The sequence below is a fragment of the Falco cherrug genome, chromosome 5, assembly GCF_023634085.1.
Source record: "Falco cherrug isolate bFalChe1 chromosome 5, bFalChe1.pri, whole genome shotgun sequence".
Lineage (NCBI taxonomy): Eukaryota > Metazoa > Chordata > Aves > Falconiformes > Falconidae > Falco > Falco cherrug.
In genome coordinates, this window is record NC_073701.1 from 27,689,354 (window position 1) to 27,713,580 (window position 24,227).

At 41.0% G+C, this 24,227-nt stretch overlaps 1 protein-coding gene across 1 annotated transcript in view; it reads right to left on the reverse strand.

The window, feature by feature from the left end:
* PTN (pleiotrophin) overlaps nt 1-14,151 on the reverse strand; it is a 74,617-nt gene extending 60,466 nt beyond the window's left edge. Inside the window, exon 1 of the mRNA XM_055711949.1 lies at nt 13,792-14,151. The gene's annotated coding sequence lies outside the window, so the exon portion shown is untranslated. The remainder of the gene's footprint in view (nt 1-13,791) is intronic.
* Nucleotides 14,152-24,227: the final 10,076 nt, after the last annotated feature.

Here is a 24,227-nt window from a genome sequence, read left to right on the forward strand (position 1 = left end):
CTTCTGCTAAAGCAATGCTGCTGTGAATCAAAATAGGGAAAGAGATGCACAGAAGGTTTGAGATTGTTGTGACATCAGCTGGTGGTAAGACACTACTGTCCCCTGTCTCATTCACTCCATCTGTGCACAGAGATAAAACCTACGGAAGGGGTTGCTCCTGACCTTCTGCTGAGGAGCAAGTACATAAGTGGATGCCCAGACCCTGTCCTCCCCACCACCACTGAGCATGTGGGATAGCTCCGAAATAGGGGATACAATAAGATTCCTCCCATTCAAAAAAACAAAGATTTGCTTTGGGATTCATTACTTAAAAGGTAATAACCTTAAATTACCTGTAACCTCAACTTGCTAAGTCTTGATTTTCCATCATAGAAATCAGGGGCAGGAGAAGCAAGCATCAATTTTTCCCAGATTATGAGTAATTCTAGAGTTAAATGAAAGACATTTTAGAAGTAGAAGTGCTACTATGAGAAGTTAATATTAAAAACATTCCTTATGAGATGCAGGGAGATTAAGTCAGCAGCAGATTAATTGAACACAGCCAGACTTAAGGGAAAATTGGTAGTTTTCACAGGATACTCCATTTCTGACAACATATTTGTTTTCAAAATAGTTGTCCATTTATCACAGCTGGAAAGCATCAGGGCATCAAATTAGATGTACATAAGCGCAATCAGCTTACATTTCTGATATCACAAACAGCTTCCTGGAGCACAGTTTGCTAAAGTGTTGATACCCCCCCACCCCCAAAAAAACCCCACAAACCAAAAAAACCACCCAAACAACAACAAAAACAAAAAAAAGACAGTAACACAGAAAGTGTTAAATTATACAGCCAATCTAAATTACCATGAGCCTACATACATACATTTATTTTTACATATATATTTAGTTACTTTGGTGGACTTTAGATCAGGCCTTTAGCTAAAACACTTGGGATTCTTCTGAAAGGAGAAAACGTACAATCTTGAGCTATACTTGCACACATACTAAATAAGAAAGAGGAAGAAGTCAGAAATACAAATCTGACTTTTCAGGCACTCTTCAGTAACTGTTTCCTCACAGGGAGGCACATTAGGGGAGTGTTTATAACTACAGATTCTGAGCTACAGTCTTGAGGATCCAATTCAGACCAGAAATGATTGATGTAAAATACTAGGTGATCAAATGATGACAACATTGCCATTTTCTAGAATTGTGAAAATGCAGTCATTTTTATAAATTATTTCTTGTCAATGTAATCAATTCATGTGGTGGCAGCTGGTTTGAAGCTTGCAGAAGGAAAAGCTGCAATGAGTTAGTCTCAAATAACAGAAAAGAATTAATTCAGGAATTAGACAGGGCTATGTTTTTAGACTATTTTCCAAAGGGAGAATTGCAACAGTTGGGATACATTTCCATAGGATATAAATACAGAATTCTCTCACAATTCTTCAAAATCTTCATCCCAAAGTTACTACATGATTATGGTGGATGCTACAACTGGGATGCTGTTAAAAGTCCTAAAAGAATCAGGCTTCTTTAAGCACAGTATTGGGAGTCACTTCTTTCTGTTCCCTGGAACATTTCCTTAATAAGGTATGCAAGGAATGAGCACAGATATTCTGAAACGATGCCAAAGTGCAATCACTGATGATACTCCTGGCCACTCAGAAAAAAAATAATAATAACAAAAAAACCCAACCCAACTTCTCAAATATATTTTAAGGACTTGTTCACTCACAGAATATACTTAAGAGAAAGCAAATGGAAATCCAGCCCAAGTGAAATTAATAGGAGAAAACAACTTTGGCAGGTGAGATGTAAAATAGAGATTAAAAGATCCAAAAGCAAGGTTGAGGAACAAAGAGAAAAATACACAGAGACAAGTAATAAGGCATTCATTAAGCACACTGGAAACAGGCACTCCAGAAGAGCCAGTGGGTCTTGCAGACTATACTGAAGACTACCCTGGCACAAGCAAGTCAATGAGGGCAGAAAAAGATTGCACAGAAGTTAAATGGCTCCTTTTCTTCAGTTTTCCCTTTAAAGTAGGGAAGAGAGATGAATGCCCTACGGTTATACAAGTAAAGAACCTAAGGCAGAACTGCCAGACAGAGTTAGGGGAAATAATTTTTTTTTTTTTTAAAAAAAAGGGACAACTCAAGAAATTCAATTGCACTAAACTGCATTTCCAGAGCTGAGAAAAATCAGTTAGAGGCAAGGGTAAACCATCTAGCCTGAAATAGAAGACCCACAAACTAGAAACGTCTAACCCAGTACATTTTTCACAATGATAAATCATGCCTCACTAATCTACAAGAAGCCTTTAAAAACTTATCCTGGGTATTTTCCACTAGATGTAAATTGTTTGGATTTCCAAAGACATTGAAAAAAGCTATTAGGAGAGCTTCGTAATCTTGGGATAAGAGGTCAGGTCCCGTCACTCTTTAGATGTTAGTCAAGGAACTAAGAATCCCAGGGTAAGAACAATAATTAGTTCTCCGTATGGGAGGTGGAGTTGTAGCACCCGAAGTCCAGCCTAGGATCAATGTTGTGGAGTGCATTTATGAAGCACTTGAAACAAAGTATGAAAAAGGCAGCAACAAAGTTCTGTCCATATAAAATGGTACTAGTCAACAGTATGGAGGTCCCTGTCCTTGCCACTGCCCAGACGACCGGACAACACAAATATCAGATAAAATTCACCACAGACACATTAAAGTCTAATGGAAGAAATATATACTTACATACCACTATATGTCAATGATTACTGAAATAACTTCTGGACATCAAAAAAGTTCTGGAGACAAAAGATGTCATATCCCTGTTCTTAGCAGAATAGTAATTTCAGACTAGACAAAACTTTAGAATAGCACTTCTAAAATTTTAAAACTGTAATAAAAAAAAGTTTGACTCTGGAAATTATAATGCAGTTATAGAATTCCAAGTTAGATTTCAACTAAATGTGCTCACTAAAACAAGGGCATGAATTGTGAGCACACTCAGAAACAAATAAGCTGAAATATTTTGCTGATTTAGAATAAGGTGTGGGGCAGCTGTAAAGGCCACTGAAAAAAAAAATGAGCAGATGTGCAATATTTATGAAAGGTGACCTACTACACAATTTAAATAGAAGAAATATTAAAACAAAGAGAAGTTTGGGTTATGAAAATAAGGACATTAGAGACATAGGAATTCAAAATTAAGGAAACCTCAGCTATTCAGTTATGGCAAACTTCTTCAAAAGTTCTATATCTTCAAAACCAAAACAGCTTGGGCATGGTTTATCTGTTCAGGGAAAAATGCACATTTAAAGCTAAGGAAGATGAGCATTACCTGCAAAGTTTTAAGCAGTTCACATAACTGGTTTTACAGAACTCAACCCATGTTCTGCTATCCACTTGCATATCTTGTACAATTGGACTGCTACTCACAGGGCACGATCCATGTCTTAGAAAAATCCAGACCCATTTCACAGCCCGATACAGTTCCCGCTACAGAAGCGGCAGCAGCCTTCAACGGTTTAGCTTTGCAAGACAGGAATCCCAGCAAGGAAACGAGAGAAATGGCTGAGGCTGCTCAAAGTGGGCAGCTCACCTGGAATCAGCTGCTGCAGCTTGGAAGTTCAGCCACTCCAAAAAGTTTTTAAGCTTGGAACACTGTTTTTAATATGAAGGAATAGAAAACAGATATAAATGAGATTTTAAAAAAAAAAAAAAATCCCTTTCACACAAATCACACTGCATCAGGAGTGAAAACTATACTTATTCTAGGCTAGGGGTCTATTTAACACTGAACAAAGGCTAAAATGTCTTTTGCAACAGAAGCTATGATTATATATAAATATTATTTTTTTTAAATCCCAAACAACATGTCCTGTGGAGCAATTGAAAAGAACATGCACAAGCCTTTTATTAAACCCTATAATTATAGTCATAATAATTGTAAATAACAACTATAAATTACTACAATTGTTTACAATTATTTTGTAAAAAAATAACTTTGAAATGCAAATAATTTACAATTAGTACACTGTTGACAATGTTTGCAATTATTACAATTATATGTACAATTAAAATTGTACATGCAAATTATATTCCGATTTTCAAAGGCTTACTTTGGAAAAAAAAATTTAAACTGATAAGGAAAGCATAAATTTGAGAAAATGCTCCTCATTCCCCATCGCTGCATACTATTCCACCCTTTTTGTGAGACATTGTGGTCATAAAAATGCCACAATGAACAGCATCAGCTGGACATCATAGGGCATCATGAAGAGCCTACTGTAGCCAATGTATCTGTCTCATATGTAGGCTCAAGTTCTTGTTTTCATTCCTTCAACACCCATTAAGTGCCGCAAGTGTTTAGATACACACTAGAATTTCACTGGCCTGGAACAGAAATCTTTAATTCAGTGACTCAAAAATTTCCATTTTGATAAGCCTTATGTGAAATATTTCAACCTCAGTTTTTCTTGACTTAGACAGATAATTTACACTTCACAGCCTTGTCCTGATTTGCCTATTTTGTTTGCTGCAGAATTCTCTGTTTAAATAAGACAAGAAATTCCCACCTACAATCACTTGAGAAATTTCAGTTGGTAAAATCCCAACTAGAATTAGAGCTTTACTGTACATGCTGGAAGTGTCAATACAGAAAGATGTGAACTTGTCATTTATAGTAAGTATTGAGCAATTTGACACTCTAAAATTAGGTAACACATTTTTGCTACATATCCCTACAGTTTGGAAAGTTTCTCCAAACAGAGACTTGGTTTTGACGTGTGTGTAAAGCACAATGTTGGGGCAAAGCACCTACATGTCTCACCTTTTTCCTCTATAAAACCACAATGTCTCTATATCCACTCGACCTACAGCTGCGGTTAGCACAAGAAAGAAGGGTTCTTATGTAAAGGACTACTGCCCTGTAGATATCAGTCTATTCAGTATTCAATCTCCAGCCATGCTCAAGAGCTCTCATTCTTCGTGAAAATTAGCACAGAAATGCTGTATTTGGGCACAGAGAGGCAGCCAAAGAAAGCCCAGGACCATGTGGCACATTATGCCACTGAGCAAGTAGAAGTGTTTGTAAATATTATCTCAGTTGCAAAATACTAAAATTATCTACAGAAGTTTTTGAAAGGAGCCTAAATATAACTTCTAGATCAAAATTACGAGTAACAGCAGGAAGTTCACCCACTTTTCTTCCCATTCCCATCCCTTCAGATGGGATTGAACTCAGACTTTTTCATCAGGAAAACATGGCCAATTTTCCAGGTAGTTACGGGCAGGGAGAGAAAATGCTCCCCACTTTCCTACATTTCTGATTCCAGACAGTTTTAAAAATCATATCAGGTATTAAGCCCCCAAAGTTTTCTCCATCCAGAGGTAAAACCAAGGGCTGATCCCAACAGGAATCTCTCATCCTCTTCTCCCTCATCAGGATAAAGTCAGAACCTTCACAGCACCAGTCAGTCATGCAGGGGCAGCTTTTAACAAGGGTTTATGCCTGGCCCACACCGTGCTTGGAAAGGTACAGTTATTAACTGACAAGTTTACATCAGAAAGTGGAAGAGAAAACCAATAGCTTCACTTGTACAAAAGAAAAAGAAAACAAAACAAACAAACAACCCACAAAAAAACCCAAAACAAACAAACAACCAAAAAAAAAAAATCAAAAAACAAAAAACACCAAGACCAGATCATGCTTAAAAAGATGTCCAGTAAAATATAAAGTGAAGCCAAAGGCCCCACGGTAAATGTATTGCTATAAAACTTATCACAAGAGATTTAATCCCCACCCACTTACAAAGTGCATGCACCTGAACACATACTGTACCACCAGATACTTTTATTACTGCTGTGTTAAACTTTTAAACCAACCCACTGATCAAGCAAAGGTATTGCATGTACTTGCTACATTTATGTTAAGTAAACCCCACGGTTCTCAGTGAGGGAACTCGCAGCCCACAAAGCTGTTCCAGTGCACAAGATGTGCAAAGACTATAGCTCAAAATGACAAGCGACTGAGAGAAGAGACTGACAACTCTTAAAACACATACTCCTATAATCCCAATGGCCACTCAGTATTCATGAGCCCAAAACACAAAGTAAACTCCATGCCCCATTTAAAGACAGGTTCTTGAGCTAACAAACAGAAAGGGAGCGGAGCTTGCCTTTTTTTCTTTATACCCCCATAAACACGTTTCCCACGCTATTTTGCAAGCAGAGGGAAATTCCTGAAAACTCAACTCTATGTAGATACCCCTACTTAGCAGCCCACAATCCCTGTAGCTCTTTATAATAATCTTCTGCTGGTGGATGACTATGAGTAATACAAGGAAAATGGGAGCAGCCTTCAGGCTCCCCGGAACTCTGTAGGTCTTTGGTCAAACTGGCCAGAGGATCACCGTGCTGTAACTGGCTCCCCTGTGGCTTTCTGTTTGGGGTGGTTTTGCCTCCCTGCTGCATAAGTGAGCCTAGCAGAGGAAGAGGCCCGCAGCACAGAGCAAGTATGCTAATGCCGTATCATACAGACTGCCATGCCAACAGCCATCACACACACGCCTGCTCACACACTGCTGCCAAATAATCACTTCAGCAAACATCAACTACAGAGATTAACAAAAGCATCTGACAACACACAAATCAGACGAGAAACATGGGCTGAAGGGACAGCTTAGGAATATGAAGATTTAATAAGTGAAATGACATGAAGTTCCTGAATCAAAGCCTGCAGTGTTTTTGGAAAATTGTTGAAAATCCTATCTGTTGGCCTTAGAGGGAAAGCTAGTAGATTTTTTTCCACTCCTCAGTCTCTGCATATCAGCTGCACCCAGGCAGGCTTCTAATAAAAGCAAGTGACTCTTGTGCAAACAAAAACATCTTTGTGACCTCTGGGAAGGCAGCAATCCAAGCAAACAACCAGGCAGTCTGGTGGCACAAGTTATCGAGAAGCAATCAGAGCATCTCAGGGGCCTTCTGTCAGCACCAGAAGGAAAGCTAAGCCACTACGAGAGAAAACCAGGTTTCCAGGAGAAACCACTCTAGGTAGAACAAGAAGTTCAAAATATTTCTGTTTAATACAGTGGGGGTGGGAAGGCTACTTTTGAGCACAGAATTTTTATTGTTCAAACTAAAGGAACAAAGTGTTTTTCTACCAGAATTAAGGCAGAATATCAGAACAATCTCTTTATTATCTCTAACTTAATAAAGGGTGCTTCACTCCAAAGGCACTTGCAATGAAAGTAATGAGATTCTGCTGCAAGATGTGCAGGAAGAGTCACAACCATTTACCAGAATTATAATCCATTTGTGTCTTATTTTTAAGAATTTGTCACCAAAACAGAGGGGTGGGCACCCTTTCTAAATCTTAGGCCGAATTCTATGATCCTTATTCTGATGAAGCTCTTGCTGAAGCATCAGCTTTGCCTGAATAATGGTTGGAGAATGTGTGCCTCGTTTAGTATCAATCTCTGCTTGACAGGAAGAATATGATTCTTACTGAGCTGATAAAGATCTCAGTATGGAAATGGAAAAAGTTCCATTGTCCAAAAGCAAACTGTGACCTTGTAGTGCCATAATACTGCAGAGACAGCACCATATTAGAGGTGCCATCATTCTACCAAGGCTATTTCTAAGTCCCTTTCTATATCACTTTCAAAGACAGTAGACCTTTCTTAAAAGATCCATCCATTACAGTCTGATTATCAAAGTGCCTAGAAAAGCATCACAGAAATATTAAAATGGCATTCTGAGCCAGTCACTCTTCCCACTGTTGCCTGCATGCTGTAAACCTGTAAAAAAAAAAAAAAAGACAAAACACCTGTAAAATAGTTATTTTTAAACACAAAGTTTTTGAGATTAGAACTACCTACACACAGTTTTAAGCACATTTTGGATGCTCCTGTCATGGAAGCAAAGATGCTGCAGACTGTGAGCCTTCTGTTGCTGGCTACAGATGGGCGCATACATTTGCATTGCACTGCTAAGGCTCTTTTGCACTTTGAGATGCACGATGTGTGAGAAATATAGCTAAAAAAATAAATAATACATAAATAAATCTGTTGTACTAGTGATCCTGTCGAAACAAGGAAGCCTTAAATGCAATAGTCGGATCATCTTTAGCTGGTTATGAAACTACTGTCATTGTTTGCATGGCTCTGAGAAACAAAACCCAAGAACAAAACAGGTTTTGTGTCTGATAGCAAATGAAACTGAATCTGAGAAAGCAGTTCAGTCATTTTCATTGCTTGCAATCAGACAGGGACACTGACTTCCACAGTTATCTGTGTATTTACTGTTTGTGTCAATACACAGGGAATTCCTCCTTTCCTATATACCCATAGAGAACAATTATCCGGGTTTTACCTTTCTAATCCTTAGGGACAGCCTAAGGCAAGAATCAGATGCAGGTAACAAAGTCAAATGATGAAGACAACAGCAAAGTAGTCTATCTTCCTTTACAAGCTCAGCAGAGCAAGATCAACTTTGTACTCAAGCCTGAGAAATAGGCTACCTCCATCTCATTGCCAGCATCACTAGCGCTCTGCCCATTTCCAGTGCCAGCTGGACAAGTCCCACTAAGACAACAGAGCATCAGCCCCAGTGCATAGAGAGGGGCTTGCTGAAAGGAAAAAGAGCATGTCCAGCCTCCCTCCCCCTCCCAGCTTTTCTGTCTGGTTTTACTCCTGGGTGGAGAGCTTCTACAGATAACGAGTTGCTCCAAAAATATTGTATGAAGACAGCAAAAACTCTATTTCATTTATGCTGTTAGCTAGCTGTGGACCAGTGTGAAAACAAGCATTTGGACTGAGGTATTAAACAATTTCTCCTCTTCCTCTTCCCTCCCCACAGGCCCTTGATGATGGTATCAACTACAACTAAATAGGGGATGTTTATAAGGTCCAAGCTACACTGAACCTTTGTAGAAACTAATGAGGAAGGAAGATTTTTATATCACTCTCCTGAAACATTTAATGAGCTCTGAAATAGTGTTGGCAGGCCTCAGAGGAGAAAGGTCCAGTTTAAAATTGAATTTTGCAGTTTACTAAATGGCAGCAGACTGGAGCCCCAAGCACTATTTATCTTCAGAGACTATTTTTATCAGAAAATCCCCAACTCCTGTAATGCTCTTCTGCTCTAAAAGTCTCTACCCCTCTGTCGCAGCTGCCATGCAATCAATGGCACTTGCAAGCAACGTGCTCCTAGGGCCCAAATTAACATACTTATATGTTTTTCTTAATGCAACAAAACTGGATTTTGCCTCATAGTTAGCTCTACTCCTCACCTCCAGGTTATCCACATTGAAACCAGAATCTGCTCTTCTGGGAAGGCAAGGAAGGGCAGAGGCTTTTTGGAGTGGAGGGATGGAGAGGGTAGAAATCACCTGGCTGCATCAGTAATATATCTAGCTCTTTATTATACTCACATTCCCCCTTCTCATCTCCCATGAAACTGCCTACAGCTGTGTTCTCTCAACCTTCAGCCTGAAAAACATTAAAAAGCAGTCTGCAAGATGACTACAGTTTTTAAAAAGTCACTCCCACATATGTAAGCAAGGAAGGAAATGAGAAAAGTTAAAAAACAATAAATCATCATGGTGCCACTGCAGGAGGTAGAGCTAGATATTTCAAATGCTTCAGTGATTCTATTCCTTGGAATAAAATAAAGGTGAGACATATTGACCAAGAGAGCAACTAGCTTGGTAAAGTCCCACTGACCCTTTCTACAACGATAAGGTAAGCCATTGCTGAAAACTTAACAAACTGAACTATTTTAATGCCACTATGTTAAACACCACCTGCAACAGGGCCTTTTCAGTATTCAAGTTCATTTTCACTAGTGGAAAGACTGTAGGAGCCTGAAGAGGGTCTGAAAAGTATTAATGAGCTTGGCATCACAAAATCAGTTCTAATGGCAACGCAGAGCAAACAAAATTCTAAGCAGCAAATTCCATACTGACTGCCAACTCTTATTTCATGGGCTGGATCAAGATCATGTTAAAGGTAGTGGGATTAAAGGGCTCCTCCAGCTGATGACCACTTCTGTTTGATACAAGATCAATGGTATGCAAAGCATATTTAAATAATATAAAATAAAATATGCTGGTCTTTATTTAGCGTCTATTACTGTTGGCACAAATAACAGGTATCAGTCCCTTGGAAGTTAATGACGCACAGAAGATACGCCTCTTCCCATCTTGTTTAGTTGCTGTTGTGTCAATCCACAGAGACACCACCATATCATTTCTTCGGCAATTACAATGCTCTGTGAGTTATTGTAGCAAAACACAGACATCCACCTTATAGAAGGCATTGCTCACTCCTTTAATTTCATTTTTCCACGGTGCTTCTGCTGAAGAAATTGATGTAAGACAACTGACTCAAATTTCCCCCAGCTCTCCTCAAATGCACACTGAACACTTGACAATGCCCACGTTTCTATTTTCCCCTCCACGGTTCCATCGGAGAGGACCCTCTGTGCATTCAGAGCCACACAATGGAGAATGATTTCCAAAGCATTAACTTGGAGCCATTGAGACTTGGATGTTTTCAAAATGACTCTATTGTGCTCAAAGGATTCTAGACTACCCCAGCTACTCTAGAAGAGAGTCTTTTTCCCCTTTCTCAAAACATCCATCCCTTGAGCCATCCCTGGAGTGCATTGTTGAGGTTGATTCCTTAGTGCGGCAAGTTCCATCAGTCAAAGCTCAACAGATACAAATAATATCAGGATATGGATATAAATTAGTGCGACAGACCCTAAATAGTTTTGACAGCTTTGGTAAGTATATATAGCGACACAGAATGCTATTCCTGCTGTCAGACATCAATATGTAGACAGAAGATTGGGGGCACCATGGAAACTCAGCGACATAAGAGTGGTATTGATTGGATAGAAAATGAGGCTGCAATTTAAGCTTAAGGCTGCCAGAGATGCCAAGAATGGAGAATGACCTCCAGCAGTGAATTTTCAGCATAAGCTCCCTGTGAACAAGCCAGTCCAAGAAGGATAAATCAGGGACAAGCTCACCAGGGATATGGCTCGACCGAATGCCGGCTACCCTAAGCAGATGAGAATCCCTCTGTGTGCGCGCGTTACAGTGACCTAGTTCGTTCAAAGACGGCATTTTGAATGGTTTATTATAGAGGCTTGAAACAAAGAGATTTCCTCAATTAAAGTCCTGAAATGAATCCTCTAATGAAAATGCTTTTGATACACTGATCAGCAAGAGGTTGTAAATATCGAAGCAAAGCATACATTGTTAAAGTCCAGTTCCCACAGAAAACACCATGGTTGGGAGTGTAGGTAATGAGGGGGCCTGAACAGAGCAGGTTTCACGAGCAACGCCGGCTCCATCCCTAATGCCTTAGCGCTACGCTAAAACACTTGTTACACTATAACGCTTCATAAAGCGTACCTTCCCTGCTACAAAAGCACACTGAAATAAAAGAGTATGAGTTGAATGAGGGCATTTTCAGAGCTCCTGTAAAGGACTATTTTTAATTATTATCTGAGGACTCAAGAACAACCATTCCCCGAATGATCAAGAAGAAACATAGGACATGTCAGAGTACCTTGCTGGAGCCGTGACTGCTGGAAGTCAGCTAAGTAATAATATTCACATTAGCAACAGAAAGATGAATCTACACAAAACATCCATCAGTACAGCTGTGTCAGGAATAAGATAAGCCTCCAAAGTGTCCTCAGTGTCAGTATGAGTGTAGAGGAATATAAGCATATGGTTCTGGGATAACAGAACTATGTTTTGTAATACTATAGCAAGACCAACCTTCTGCTGGGAAGGATGTATCAGCCACAGGCTGCATCTCAAATAACGGGTAATAGACATCTGGATAATTGCAAAAAGTCTGTTTTTCTTAGGCCACTTCTACACTATAAACAAAGACTTAACCATTTGTAAAAGAAGCCAGCAGCAAATCTTTCTCTTTTTTCCACCCAAGAGCCTGCTCTGGAGCATGCTAAAGTTAGTTAAGTTTCTGTCCTTCAATTTCATTCAAAGCTTCCTAAGTAGTAAGTCACCAAAGTAATGTGGTTTTTTTTCTTTTTTGTCCATCCTCTCCAGTGAAGTACCCCCTCCCTGAAGTTCCAAATTTTCATTATGACAGCAAATTAACAAATTTTGTCACAAATATGCAGGTTTGTTTTTCCCTTCAGACTACTTCTCTTGATCAAAAGTTCAGACTAGGGTTTTTTTTTTTTCATTTTTTAAAATTCTTATTTCTTTGCAGGGAGGAAACAGAAATACTCCATAAGATTTGCTTTGTAAATCAGCTCAAGCACACTGTCCAAAAAATGTATAAGACAGGTACTATTTTACAACTTTTTCAATATACTTCCCTTCTCTTTCCCTCCATCTCTTCCCTTCTTCTCCCTAAAACAAGCAGTTACACACTCTGTCTATTTCTTGTCCAAAAAGTTGAACTTTACTAAAAGCTCAAAAAAATCAAGGTCCAAAGGGAAAGCAAGGAAAGGGCAGCAAGTTCAAGCACTGATGAGCCACAGGTAAAGCGTTCTTCTCCTGTAAGTCATTTAGAGCAAATAGGATCCAGTTAAAACACCTATCGCTATGCATAGGTGCAGGGTTATCTCACAGAGAAAGATTTAATGCATGTTGCAAATATTTCCACAATGCTTCCAAGAACCAGTTGGTCTCTAGGGTTTATATCCTGGAATCCAGCCTCAGAGCGTATCACTAAGCTAACAGACAGTAGACATTCACCACGAAGGCAAGCCTACTTGCAGTATGGAAGAGAGAGGTGTGCGGCAGCCAACTGGAACAGGCAAAGGAGCAGATGAGCTCCCGAAGAATAAAGACTGTCTTTCCCCTATAAATACTTTTAATAAGGAGATAATGAAGGCAGCTACGGAGTTAGAAGCATCAGTGTTGGAGACCATAACACATTTGCAGAATAATGTGTAAGCTCAACAGGAGGAAACTGTGTTTTCACTGTAGTTAAGTGAGATTTTCTCCAAACCTATCCCTCCAGAGGACATGGAAGACACCAACTAACGATGGCAGTTTTAAATAGATCTATTGGCACTTGATAGATTCAGTTGTTCCACCAAAAGTAAACTACAGATAAGAAGGCAAAGTCCCAAGAAAAATATCAGTCAACGTGCTCGGTCGGAGGGTAAAATTTAACCTCATTATCCCGAGTCTCAGTCGGGACATTCCTGGCACAGGGCAACTGGGACCTGCAGGGGGTTTGCCGCTCCGGGGTCACTCGGCTGCCCTTTTGTCCCCTCGGAACGGAGCAGCCCGAGGGTTTCTGCCTCCCTTCCCCGCTGGGTCACGTCACCCACCGCCACCTCTCTCCCCGCACCCTGCCCCGGCCCTCCAACGCTCCCCCGTACCGACCCTCCGCCGCCACCCCGAGCGGGGCAGCCGGCACCCGCGGCCGCGCTCCGCAGCACGGCACAGCACGGCGGGTCCGCGGCGCCCCCGGCCGCGGCTCCCGGGCACCCCCAGATCTCGTCCCCTGCCCCCGGCCCCCGGGCACCCCCAGACCTCGCCCCCCCCCCTCCCCTCGGGCAGGGGTCTCCGGGGCCTCAAGTGCCCCCCACCACCCCGCTGGGTCCGGGCTCCCACCCAAGCCCCCGGCACCGCTCCACAGCACCCGCCGGGCGGCGAGAGGACGCGAGGTGGGGCCGGAGCTGCGGGGCGCCGCAGGGGCAGGTTCCCCGGAGCCGGGGCAGGGCAGGAGAAGCGCTGCCACCCTTCCTCCGGAGGAGCGAGCGCGGGGGCAGCATCCCTCAGGCAGACCCCGCCGCTCCTCGGACTTACTTCGGGCGGCAGAAAGCTCTTCTCCCGCAGCTGAGAGGGGCGAGCCGCGGGCGTCCCCGGTGAGCAGCGGCTGCTGCCGCCGCCGCCGCCGCAGCGCGTCCCTTCGCTTCCCCACGGACGGGCGGGCTGGCTGGCCGGCCGCCGCCTCACGCCCCGCTCCGCCTGCGCCCCGTCTCTCTCTCCCGCCGGAGATTCCTCGCCGAGATTTTTATACTGGAGGCAGGGAACCTGATCCGCGCTTTGACTCGGCGCAGCCCGGGCTGCAGCGAGGCGGCGAGAGGAGGGAGGCAGGCGGGCGCCGGGCAGAGGAGCGGCCGCGCTGCCCCCTCGTGTGATGCGGTGGGGGCGCGGCGGGTCACCCGCGGGGCAGCCTCGCCCCCACCGCCGGGGCTGGGGGGGGGCGGGGTGGGGAGGGGGCGGGCCGGGGGTGCACCGCCGGCGGACGGCGGACGGGGCTCTGCGGGTGCGCCCCCCGGGTCCCGCCGCCGAGGGGGAGCCCGGCGGGGTTGCGCGGCCCCCGCTGCGGCGGGGCTGGCCCGCGGGCCGGGAACGGGCTTTTAAGCAGAGGCAACTTCCCCTCCTCTTCCTCACGGCACCCCAGGCTGCTGGCGGGGGGAGCCGAGGGTGAGGGGGCGCTTCACGGTACCCGCCGGCCGGTGCCGGGGCTTCAGCTACCTCTCTTGGCACGCACGTCCGCAGCTGGTGCCGGGTAGCCCCTGGCCGTCGGGGTTTGGGGAGCCCGGGCTGCAGCCCCGCTGACTTCCAGCTGGCCGCTTAGACCACGGCAGCGCTGGGCTGGACGTGCCGCTGGGGAGGGGGGAAAACAAATAAACAAAGAAAAAAACCCCAACAAAACAACACCCCAACCCAAAACCAGAAAAAAACCCAGCTTTTAATTTCATCTTGGGCTGAAAGTGCCATGAGAACAACTTTTGTCCTGGAATTCCAGCGCTTCTGGATGTATATCAAGGGTTTCATTTAGGAGCAGGCTTTTCCAACTTGTTAGGTTCATTACATCCACTGAGTAAGAGTGTTCCCCAATCCACAGCTTAATTTAAAACTAAGTGGACGTGTTCCAAACTCCAGGCAATTTCTATGTAATTCCTGATCCCCAGAGCAAGTCTCTGCCTTGAGTTGAAAGACTGGGGCCATTGACTGCTTGGGGCTCAGCTGGGGCTGCAGTTTGCAGCTCCTGCTCCAGGTTTGCATGGAAATCCAGTTCAGATTCTTCTCCTGTTTCCAGAGGAATGAGCTAAAGAAGTAATTTGTCTGGCACCGTACACATTGCATCATCTAACACCTACCATCTGTGACAATGAAAAGCACTGTGCAGCTAGTCCCAGTGTAGGCAATTGCACCCACCTGGACTCTTTCTTAGTAAAGTAAACTACTCCTTTCCATCCACACCTTGGCATCTTCTTTTCATCACACAGTTATGTGTTTAGTCCTGGCATGGCTGTTCAGGATTTGCACCACTGGCAGATTTAATGACAGTGATGTAATTTAAAACAACAATTTTGATTTGCAGTGCAAAGTGATGGCTTGAGATGGAGAGAATATCCTTTCTAGCAGCTGGACGAGTGGAAATGAGCACTCGATAGTAAACTTGGTCTTCATGTTTCAGAGCATGAAAAGCTGAATGGATCTTTGATAGCTAGCTTGAACCTTCCTGAGGGCTTCTTAATGAAATCCTGGCATCACAGCACTAAGCATCACGACTATCAAAAGACACTTTCCATCAAAACACACCTGGCAGTGGTCGACACTTTAAGCCCTCAGAGTTTCTCCGTACAACCACAATAGCGCGTTTCAGATGGTCAATCATGTCTGAGCAAGGAAGTAGGAAAGAGGACAAAGGCTGATCTGTAAGTTCACCTTGACTGAAACCGAAACAGACTGCACCAAAGTGGGTCAAGAGATCTCTTCCTTTCCTTAAAGAAATCTGACTCTTACCTAAAACTATGAAAGTGTAACATTTTCAGCTTTTCAGAAAACAATGGGAACTTTCTGCAGAAAGCAACTGCTTTTCACAAAGATGTGCATGATGTTAGAAACCTCATTGTTCACTAAATTTTGGAAGCCATGTCAACAGACAATCTTTGACCAATTTTACTTACAGCTTTTCTCCATACCTAGTTTTCCATAGCTCAGAAATTAATTTCCTGAAGCTGAGTTTACATGCACATAAACTAGTTTAGTGTGATACAGCTTGAGTTTTGATTCAGAAAGTCCAAACTAAAACTGCAGACGAGGTTAACACAGCTGCTCAGAGGACAGATTATGGTCTGAAGCACCTATAACTAAAAAAGAAAGTATTTCATTTTTCAATTGAAAAAAAGTAAATATATTTTAATGTTAATATTATTTCTGTTTCAGTGGTACCTTGAGGTATAAGTGAGGTTTCCACTGCAAGAAGCACTGTACAAATACAGCAAAACATTATTTGTTCAAAATTGCCTCCTGTGTTTGATGCTTTTGATATCAGTGGAGTATAACACTTGAATTTCTTGACTGAACCTTTGCTATTGAGATAGAACTCTTTAAGACATAGAAGGAGATGAGACAGTTGGTGAATACAGCAAACTTGGGAGGACCAATGTAACTTCTTTTGCCAAGGAAAAGTCATCAGCTATGTTAATCACAGCCTTAAAGGTGCCTATTGTGCTGGTTCCCAGTGGGAAAGAACAGGACAGCATGGAGAAAAAGGATGAATGGAAGATAAGCTACGACCATTTCCTTGCCACAGGGATATTTTCCTTATTAAAAGAACTGTAAAGCTGGAGAGGCTTATTTCCAGAATTTCTCTACTGTTTTGTCTCTCCTGAGTTTGTTTTCCAGCCAATGCTTTATTTCCTATGTGATCCCTGAAACTACAGGCTAATCTACATTTCTTGAGAGATAGGAAAAATGCATACTGAAAAAAAATAGGTTTTGACTATTACTTTTCTAGTCTGAACACACAGCTATCCCAGAAAGGAGAACTTGCTCGACGATTGCTGGTGATACTTGTCTTTAAAATCTTCAACACTTGTATACAGCTGCTGGTTCCACTCTGATCAAAAAACAGAGGTGAGGAATGGACTGGCAGCTGTGGAAGTCCAGTTTCTACTTTCATGTATGTTTTTTGCTACCCAAACCAAAAATTGGCAACCTAATGAGAGACAGGGCTGAATTTTCTTTTAAAAGGGGAAAGTGAAGGTTAGTGCTGTAAGAAGTTATAAAAGGACTTCTGATTGATGCCACATGCAAATGCCTGCATAAACAATCCAAAAGTATTAAATCCCTGTTAGAATCCCAACTCACTTGGTAAATATTCAAGGCAATTTTAGGGAAAGAAGATCCCAGCATTAGATATGATTTGTGCCAAAATGTAGAAATCCACTCATAATAAATTTCCTCTCAGTGAGGTTTTTTTTTTCCTTTGAAAAGACCTGAACGCCAAATTTTCCCTTTGAAGTTGCATTGTTCAGTACTTTTAAGTAACCATTCCACAAGCCACCTGAAGGAGACAGTTACTTGGATCTCTTCAGCTTCTAACAGGAATTAGCATATTTTTCCAAAGACACCTGGGAAAAATTTTGGCTCTAAAGCTCAGGCAACGAAGTCAGAGGACAAGGCTTTATGCAGTTTGCTCCCAAGAAGCTCTCCACTGTTTTCAGTCCTACTGGTGAGTAGGATGCTATACTTTTCAAAAAGCAACCACCACCCCTTGCGCACCAGTTGAAAGGTCAGTCCGAGCTGAGCTTGCCTTGTTTGTTTCGGGTGATACACTCACTGTAAACACCAGTTTCTTTCTCTGGCCCTCCCTAGCCACCAGCAACAGCAGCTCCAGGAAGATGTAATGTGATTCCAGGAAACTGAAGAAGAGAACTTGACAATAGTTTAAAGATTTTTCCACCTTTTGCTCCATTGTTGTTACTGAGCTATTGAGCTGCCAGACCCTGGCAACTGAGCGCCCCGCATCCCCACTCCCGTGCTAAGATCAGATTTCCATTAGTGATACTGAATTATTTAGTGAATGCATCAAAGATTGAAATCAACCACTTTCTGAGCTGTGTACCTTCTCACTCTGTCTTTCATTTCTAGTCCACACAATGGCAGGCATCTTGTCACAGAGACTATCAGTCCTATAATTAGAGTAGAAAAATCCATGGAGTTCAAAAATAATAATTCATACCTCAATCTCTAGTATTAAAGTAGTCCGGTATATAGAAAGATCAGATATATGTGGAAGAAGGCAAACAGAGACCATGAACCCAGAAGAGTTTTTGTTCCCTGCTAAAATCTTAAGATATTTGAAAACAAAGTCAGTGTCCCAGAGCTTGGTCTTAAGCTTCAGTCACCAAATCATGAATACATGTTGTAACTTTACACATTTGACTGATTCTATTTTCTACAAGGGGATTAAAGCTCTTGTGCTCAAAATTATTCATGTGCATACATCTGCATGTTGCAGTTTGAAATCCAAATATAATGTGACACAGCAGGCCTTTCCAGATCCCCAGCATTTAAAAGACTGCTGTTTGTATGCTGGCTGCTATCACAGTTTTCTTCTTTTGTGTTGGCAATCCTGGGAATGGAAGTCCTACGTACCTAGGATTTGAAGTCTATTAAATAAAATAAAAATCTTAGCTATAGTAAAAATAATTGCTGCTTTGAGTACATTATCACTGTTTTTTCCTATATAAGCAAACTTCTTCATTTCACTCTAGTTTTACAGTTTGGGGAGAAGTATGAACCAAAACAAAATGGCATTTTATTTTGAAGGGCTGAACAACAGCTACCATTTTTGTTCTGTTTTCTGGGGTTTTGTCGATATGTATTTCTGTGTAAAAATCAAAGCAAAATGCATAAACAAAATGTTCCTCCATTGAAGCAGAACCAGTAGAATTGACATTTTTATTTGGTTTCAAACTCCTGGCAGAAAATTACTGAACAAATAGAATGCAAGTTTCCTTTTCAATTTCTCTCAGAGTACGCTTGATTTGCTAAAATTTGTTTTTTTTTCTCAAGGCACTATACCCGCATCTCTAACTACTTTATGAAAGAACTGGCTTTAGAAGTAGAGAAGGTAGTAGTATTTATAACCCTACCAAAGCAGTTCTTGATACTTCATTAAGACAATCAGCTAGTCCCAGTCATAGCACTAAATAGCTTTCCCCTAGGCGCTGAAATGAAGCGGTCAATTTTATTCTCAGTGACAAGCCAGCAGTAACAAATCTGAGGCACTAACTACATAGCAGGCAACTGATTGGGAAATGAAAAGCATTTGGATCATTTGCTTGTGAGCTGAATCACAACCATTTTCCAGCTAAAAGTAAAACTATGGTAACCACGTTCTGAAATACATAATCAGTACATTTCATTGTAATGATGCTCATATAATTAAATAAATATTCTCAATATATTCCCTTAAGAATGAATTACTACTGGCGTGGGGAGCAACCATTAGGACACTCTCTGCATCCACAGCATGATGCAGCCAGCACAACGCTGAGCTGAATGGATGAACAAAGAAGAAACTCCACTTATCAAAATGTTCTCTTACCTTTTAAAACAACTTGTTTGTCAATTTGTAAAGGGTACACCTGTGTAATTATAATGATGCTAAACTTCACATTTAAAAGCAAATATAAGTGGTTTTGACAAGTTTTCCTTATGTGCAATCAAACGATGAGATGTTCACCTTCAGTGCAAGTGCAGAGCAGACAGCTGAATCCTTGATTACAAATTTTAGTGAAATCACAGCAATAAAAGAAACACTGGGAATATAATGTCGACAAGTAATTATCAAACATGTTCAGAAATACCATTTCCGAGATTTCGTTATGGCTGGCTCTGTCAAGCCTTCAGTGGCTTAGCCTCAGTCCATAGCTGAGCTCATCAGCTCAATATTTCAATGGGTACAGTACAAGCTTGCATACCCTAATGGGGAGGGGGGGATTCTTCACTTTAGCTAGTAGAACTCGCTGTAGTAATGTCAAGCCTGCATTGAGACTGAAAGTTGCTGAAGTAACAGCAACTCATCCATAAAGTAGGACATAATAAAATTCAGGCCCTAAAAATGATCACTCCCAAGAATGATAGGGTGGCAAAGTTCTTCAGATGACAGCTTGAACGTATTTTCACAAAAAGAATAAAATAAAAAGTGAAATTGTATTAAGTAGCACCTTTTCCCTGCTACCATTTTTAGAAATAACTATGGCAAATGGGAAATTTAGGGGATATATAATGTATAGACATATACGCACACACAATAAGAGACCAACATAAAGGTCTGTTGTTAGAAACACAGGAACTGGAGGACAGCTATAAGCTGCGCATGTGCAATGCCTCATTAGTTAATGTAATGGCCATGATTTTTGCCCCATAAGAACAAAATTAGCTACATCTGTTCTTAACTTGCTAGCCATTCCTTGCTTGAGATTTGAGCCAGTTGCATGGCCCTCATAAAGCACAAAACATCTTTAACGGAAACTCCTGTGGGATGCTGTTGGCTTCAGCACCAGCCTGATCTAGGTTTTTACGCTCAGGAGTTTAACAAAACATGGCATCATCATTCACAGACCTAAACCTGGGCTGGTTGTTATTAAAAAAAAAAAGAACATGTTAAAACCCTTTAAGATCCACATTAAAGATTTCATGCTGATGTTGAAGTATGGGGACTACTATGGGCAATGCTAGCACTTCTTGCTAAATGATCTGAGTTTTTCCCCAAAGACCTGGTTCCCAGCATTATGTGATTGCATTAGACATGCAGTTTTCAATAGCAAAAAGTGAAAAAGCAAACAATGAGGAGAAAGTGCTGACTCTTCCACTCCCATTTTCTTATGGGAAAAATTCAGAATATAAATGTTAAAACACTGTTAAAAAATCCAAAGTTAATAAAAACATTCAGAATATGTGTTAAACTCTATAACATAAGCTTATATATTAGCATATATGACACATATAAATGTTTAAAATTTGAAGCCTGTCTCATGAGGTCTTTTTTTTTTCACATTTTTTACTCTTGGAACTGTCCATATAGTGAGAAAGACTTAAGAAAATAACCATACTTATATTACATTCTGTTTTCTTTTTTCCCCTCCTCCAGTGCGTTCTTCACTTCAGCAGTTCCATCTGCACATCGGGAATTTGAAGGGGGTAGAACACAGGGGAAGGTATCTTCCCATGCAGAATAAATTCTGTCATCACCTAAACAATTCTAATTTTAGGTTCATTTTGACAAAACCACTATATCTATTGCTCATAATCCTTTTGTCTTTACAATTCATTTTTAGAGTAAAACTATGGAGATTTTAGAAGGAAGTGGATCTGATCAAATATATTTTGTTCTACTTTGAGGAGCAGGAACAAACAGGGTTACTGTACAATCTAGAGCTCTTTTGGTCCTTGGGCTTATTATTTCTACTGAGAAATGGATAGGAACCAGGGTCTCAACCTCTGTCTTCCGAGATCCATGAGGAACACTATGCCTTTTGAAGATCCCTGCATCCAAGTTTTCCTAGTATTATATATGCAATGTTTAAAACAAAGGAACAGAATCTTAGCTAAGGTCTGTAGTACCTTTTGTCCTAATATTAGTATTAATGCTAATTAGTGTACACCATTATTGATGAAATTTATCAATGGGCTTGCAGAACCTAGGAGGATAGATGAACTTGTACTTCAGTACCAATATTCTTGTTTTTTCAGTTTGCTTTTCAACACTACAAGAGATTGTATATGCTCCCACTTTAGGCCCTGCAGAATTGGTTTTGCCTCCCCCACTATTCCTTTTCTAATTATTAGGGCTAAACACTAAAGTATTGCAAAACAGACCTTTCCAAACAGTTAGGTTGAGCTCCATCTCCCTCTCTGCATCTCCGCCCTCTTTAGCATCCTTCCCACCCTCCTTAAATAACCTGCATCCTTCTCTTTGTCTAAATGATGCTAATATAAGATCCTATTAGGACAGCATAAATAATGCATATGTAGAAATTGCACCATTGCCAAGGAGTTGAAAGCAGCCACAAGATTTGAGTTAGGAACTAATGTTAACTGCCTAAAGGCAATATGATATTGATATTTAATGAAATTTTCGCAGTATTTAACAAAATGCTCATGTTCCTGGTATAATTTTCCTATTTGTTTCCTCCATTGCACTTTTTCAGGAGGTAGAAAACATGAATCTGTAACAAGGATTTTGTATGAATCTATAACTCTTCATCACTGTTGTTGTCTGAACTGTTTATCTAGTGAGTTTTAGATTTTGATTAACAACTTTTTCTTTCCTCTTTTTTTTTTTTTTTTTTTTTTTGGTGTGTCTGTGACATCTGTTTTGTTTCAGCTCTCTGGGACAGGAAATGAAGAGCGCTTTCATAGCTGGATTGCCCGTCTTTAACATCTACAGGTACCATTCATTTTCCTGCTGAAGTATTGTTTTGGAATGTTGTAAAATGATATTCCCTTTATGTCTCAAATTATTCCTACAGTGTTGGTCAAAAAACTGAGAAACACCTTATTTTGAAGTGTAGTCATAGGACCAGGTCACAAGTGTAATTCAATGCTCTTTATACAGTGTTTTTCCCCTAGTTGTTCTGATGATGAAAGAAGTGCTGGGAATTTATGAACATTTTTAGCAAGTGTGTTTTTTGTGGTTTGGTTTTTTTTATTATTCATGAAATTGAAAAGTGAAGACGGGAGAAGTCCCTGCAAACTGATACACTACCTGATCTGGCCAGGAAAAAATCATCCTTCATGGAGTCTTCTTTTATTAACAGGATAATATTTTTATTCAATCCTATATGAATGATCACAGCTGGATTTTCCCCCACAGCCTAATATTCAGATTCATTCTATAAGGAATGCTCAGATCATACTGTAGGCAGCCATGCGTTCAAACTCTCCTCACTGTGGTCCCTATTCTCACCTGTGATTTTCCCAAGTAACATTAGCAGCCAGCTGCATGAGTGAGTCAGAAAAATGACCTAGCACTTTGCTAGATGAATTGCTCTAGGAAGGGGATTTAAGGCAAATTTTGCTGGGTTTACTGTTACTAAAGAAAAAAAACCCCACAACCCAATAGGTGAATTCATTGGAATTTACACCTTCTCAAGCTGTGATAACAATGTGTTTGGAAAACTTCAAGATCACAGATACTCAGATTCACTGAACGTCAAAGCTATTGCTCAAGATGTCACAAAACCATTATTGATTCGAACACTTCTCTGATTATAATTTTCCAAAATTCAAATCTCACCCACTAAAAATATTTAACAGAACTTGAGAAAGGCCAGCAATACCTTTTTAACATTCAGGTGCTTTGTTATTTGGGATGCTTGAGAAGAGGAAGAGCATTGAATCTGGAACCACTTCAGAATACAGGGCACTGTTAAACTCCGAGTGTCTAAAAAATGAAGACAAATTAAAGAAAATGGAAAGTGATTTCCTGTTCCCTGTGTGCAGAATTATTTGACCAACATTGTGAAAACTCTAACGTTCATAACTGTAAAAGTCATTAACCAAATATCCTCCAGCTTGGAGAGGTCTTGTTTCCTACGTCTCATCAATACTGAAGACGTAGGACAAGACTGAACTGCTGGTTTTGACCACCATTCTTATACTAAATTTTGCCTTATGACCTCTGAAAAGCATTTGCTTAATTAACATATGAAACAGATTAAATTAGTTACTTCTGCTCACAGTTTGTTCCTTTGTGAAGACCAGGTTTTTGTGGTGTGGGATTTTTTTACTTAATACTTCAGAGTGACAGCTAAGAATTGGCATATTTATTACAAGAAGACAAGTTTGAAAGGTTGAGGCAAACAAAACAAGCTTAGAACAGTAGCTCTGCCTTAAGTGTAATTGCTGAATACTGGTGGTAGAACTGATGGTTAAGAAAAGTTAAATCCAGAATTTAGTACTTTTTTTAAAAAAAAAAATTAGTAAGTGAAATAAATGCTGAGTCTAAATTCAAGCCTGTGGATGCTAGCTTGCCTGTGTGCATGTGTAGGACACAAACTGGACACCCTTTGCCACCAGAATTTCAGCCCACGCATTATGCCCACTCTCATCCCACGACTAACAGCAGTAGCACAGCTTGTTCTTCTGTCTTGTGGCTGTACCAGACCTCATTAGACTCCTTTATTTTATGGTTATGCAAGAAAATTATAACAAGAAAGTAGTTGAAAGATGGTGGTGGTTGAGGCCTGAGTCAGATTGCTGAACTGTATCTACAGCATGACACCTGCATAGGAGCATACACCTCATACCCTTGTGGTAGGAAGATAAGGAATTACTTATCTGCTTGTCTGGAAACTGCATTTGTTTCTTTGAGTCAAGCACACTGCTTCTTCATGGCCACATTTAGGTAAGTGTGAATACAGCTGTATCCTGGAGCAGATCATTTTTTAACTGTTACACTTAGTTCACACTGAGATAAAACCATTTTG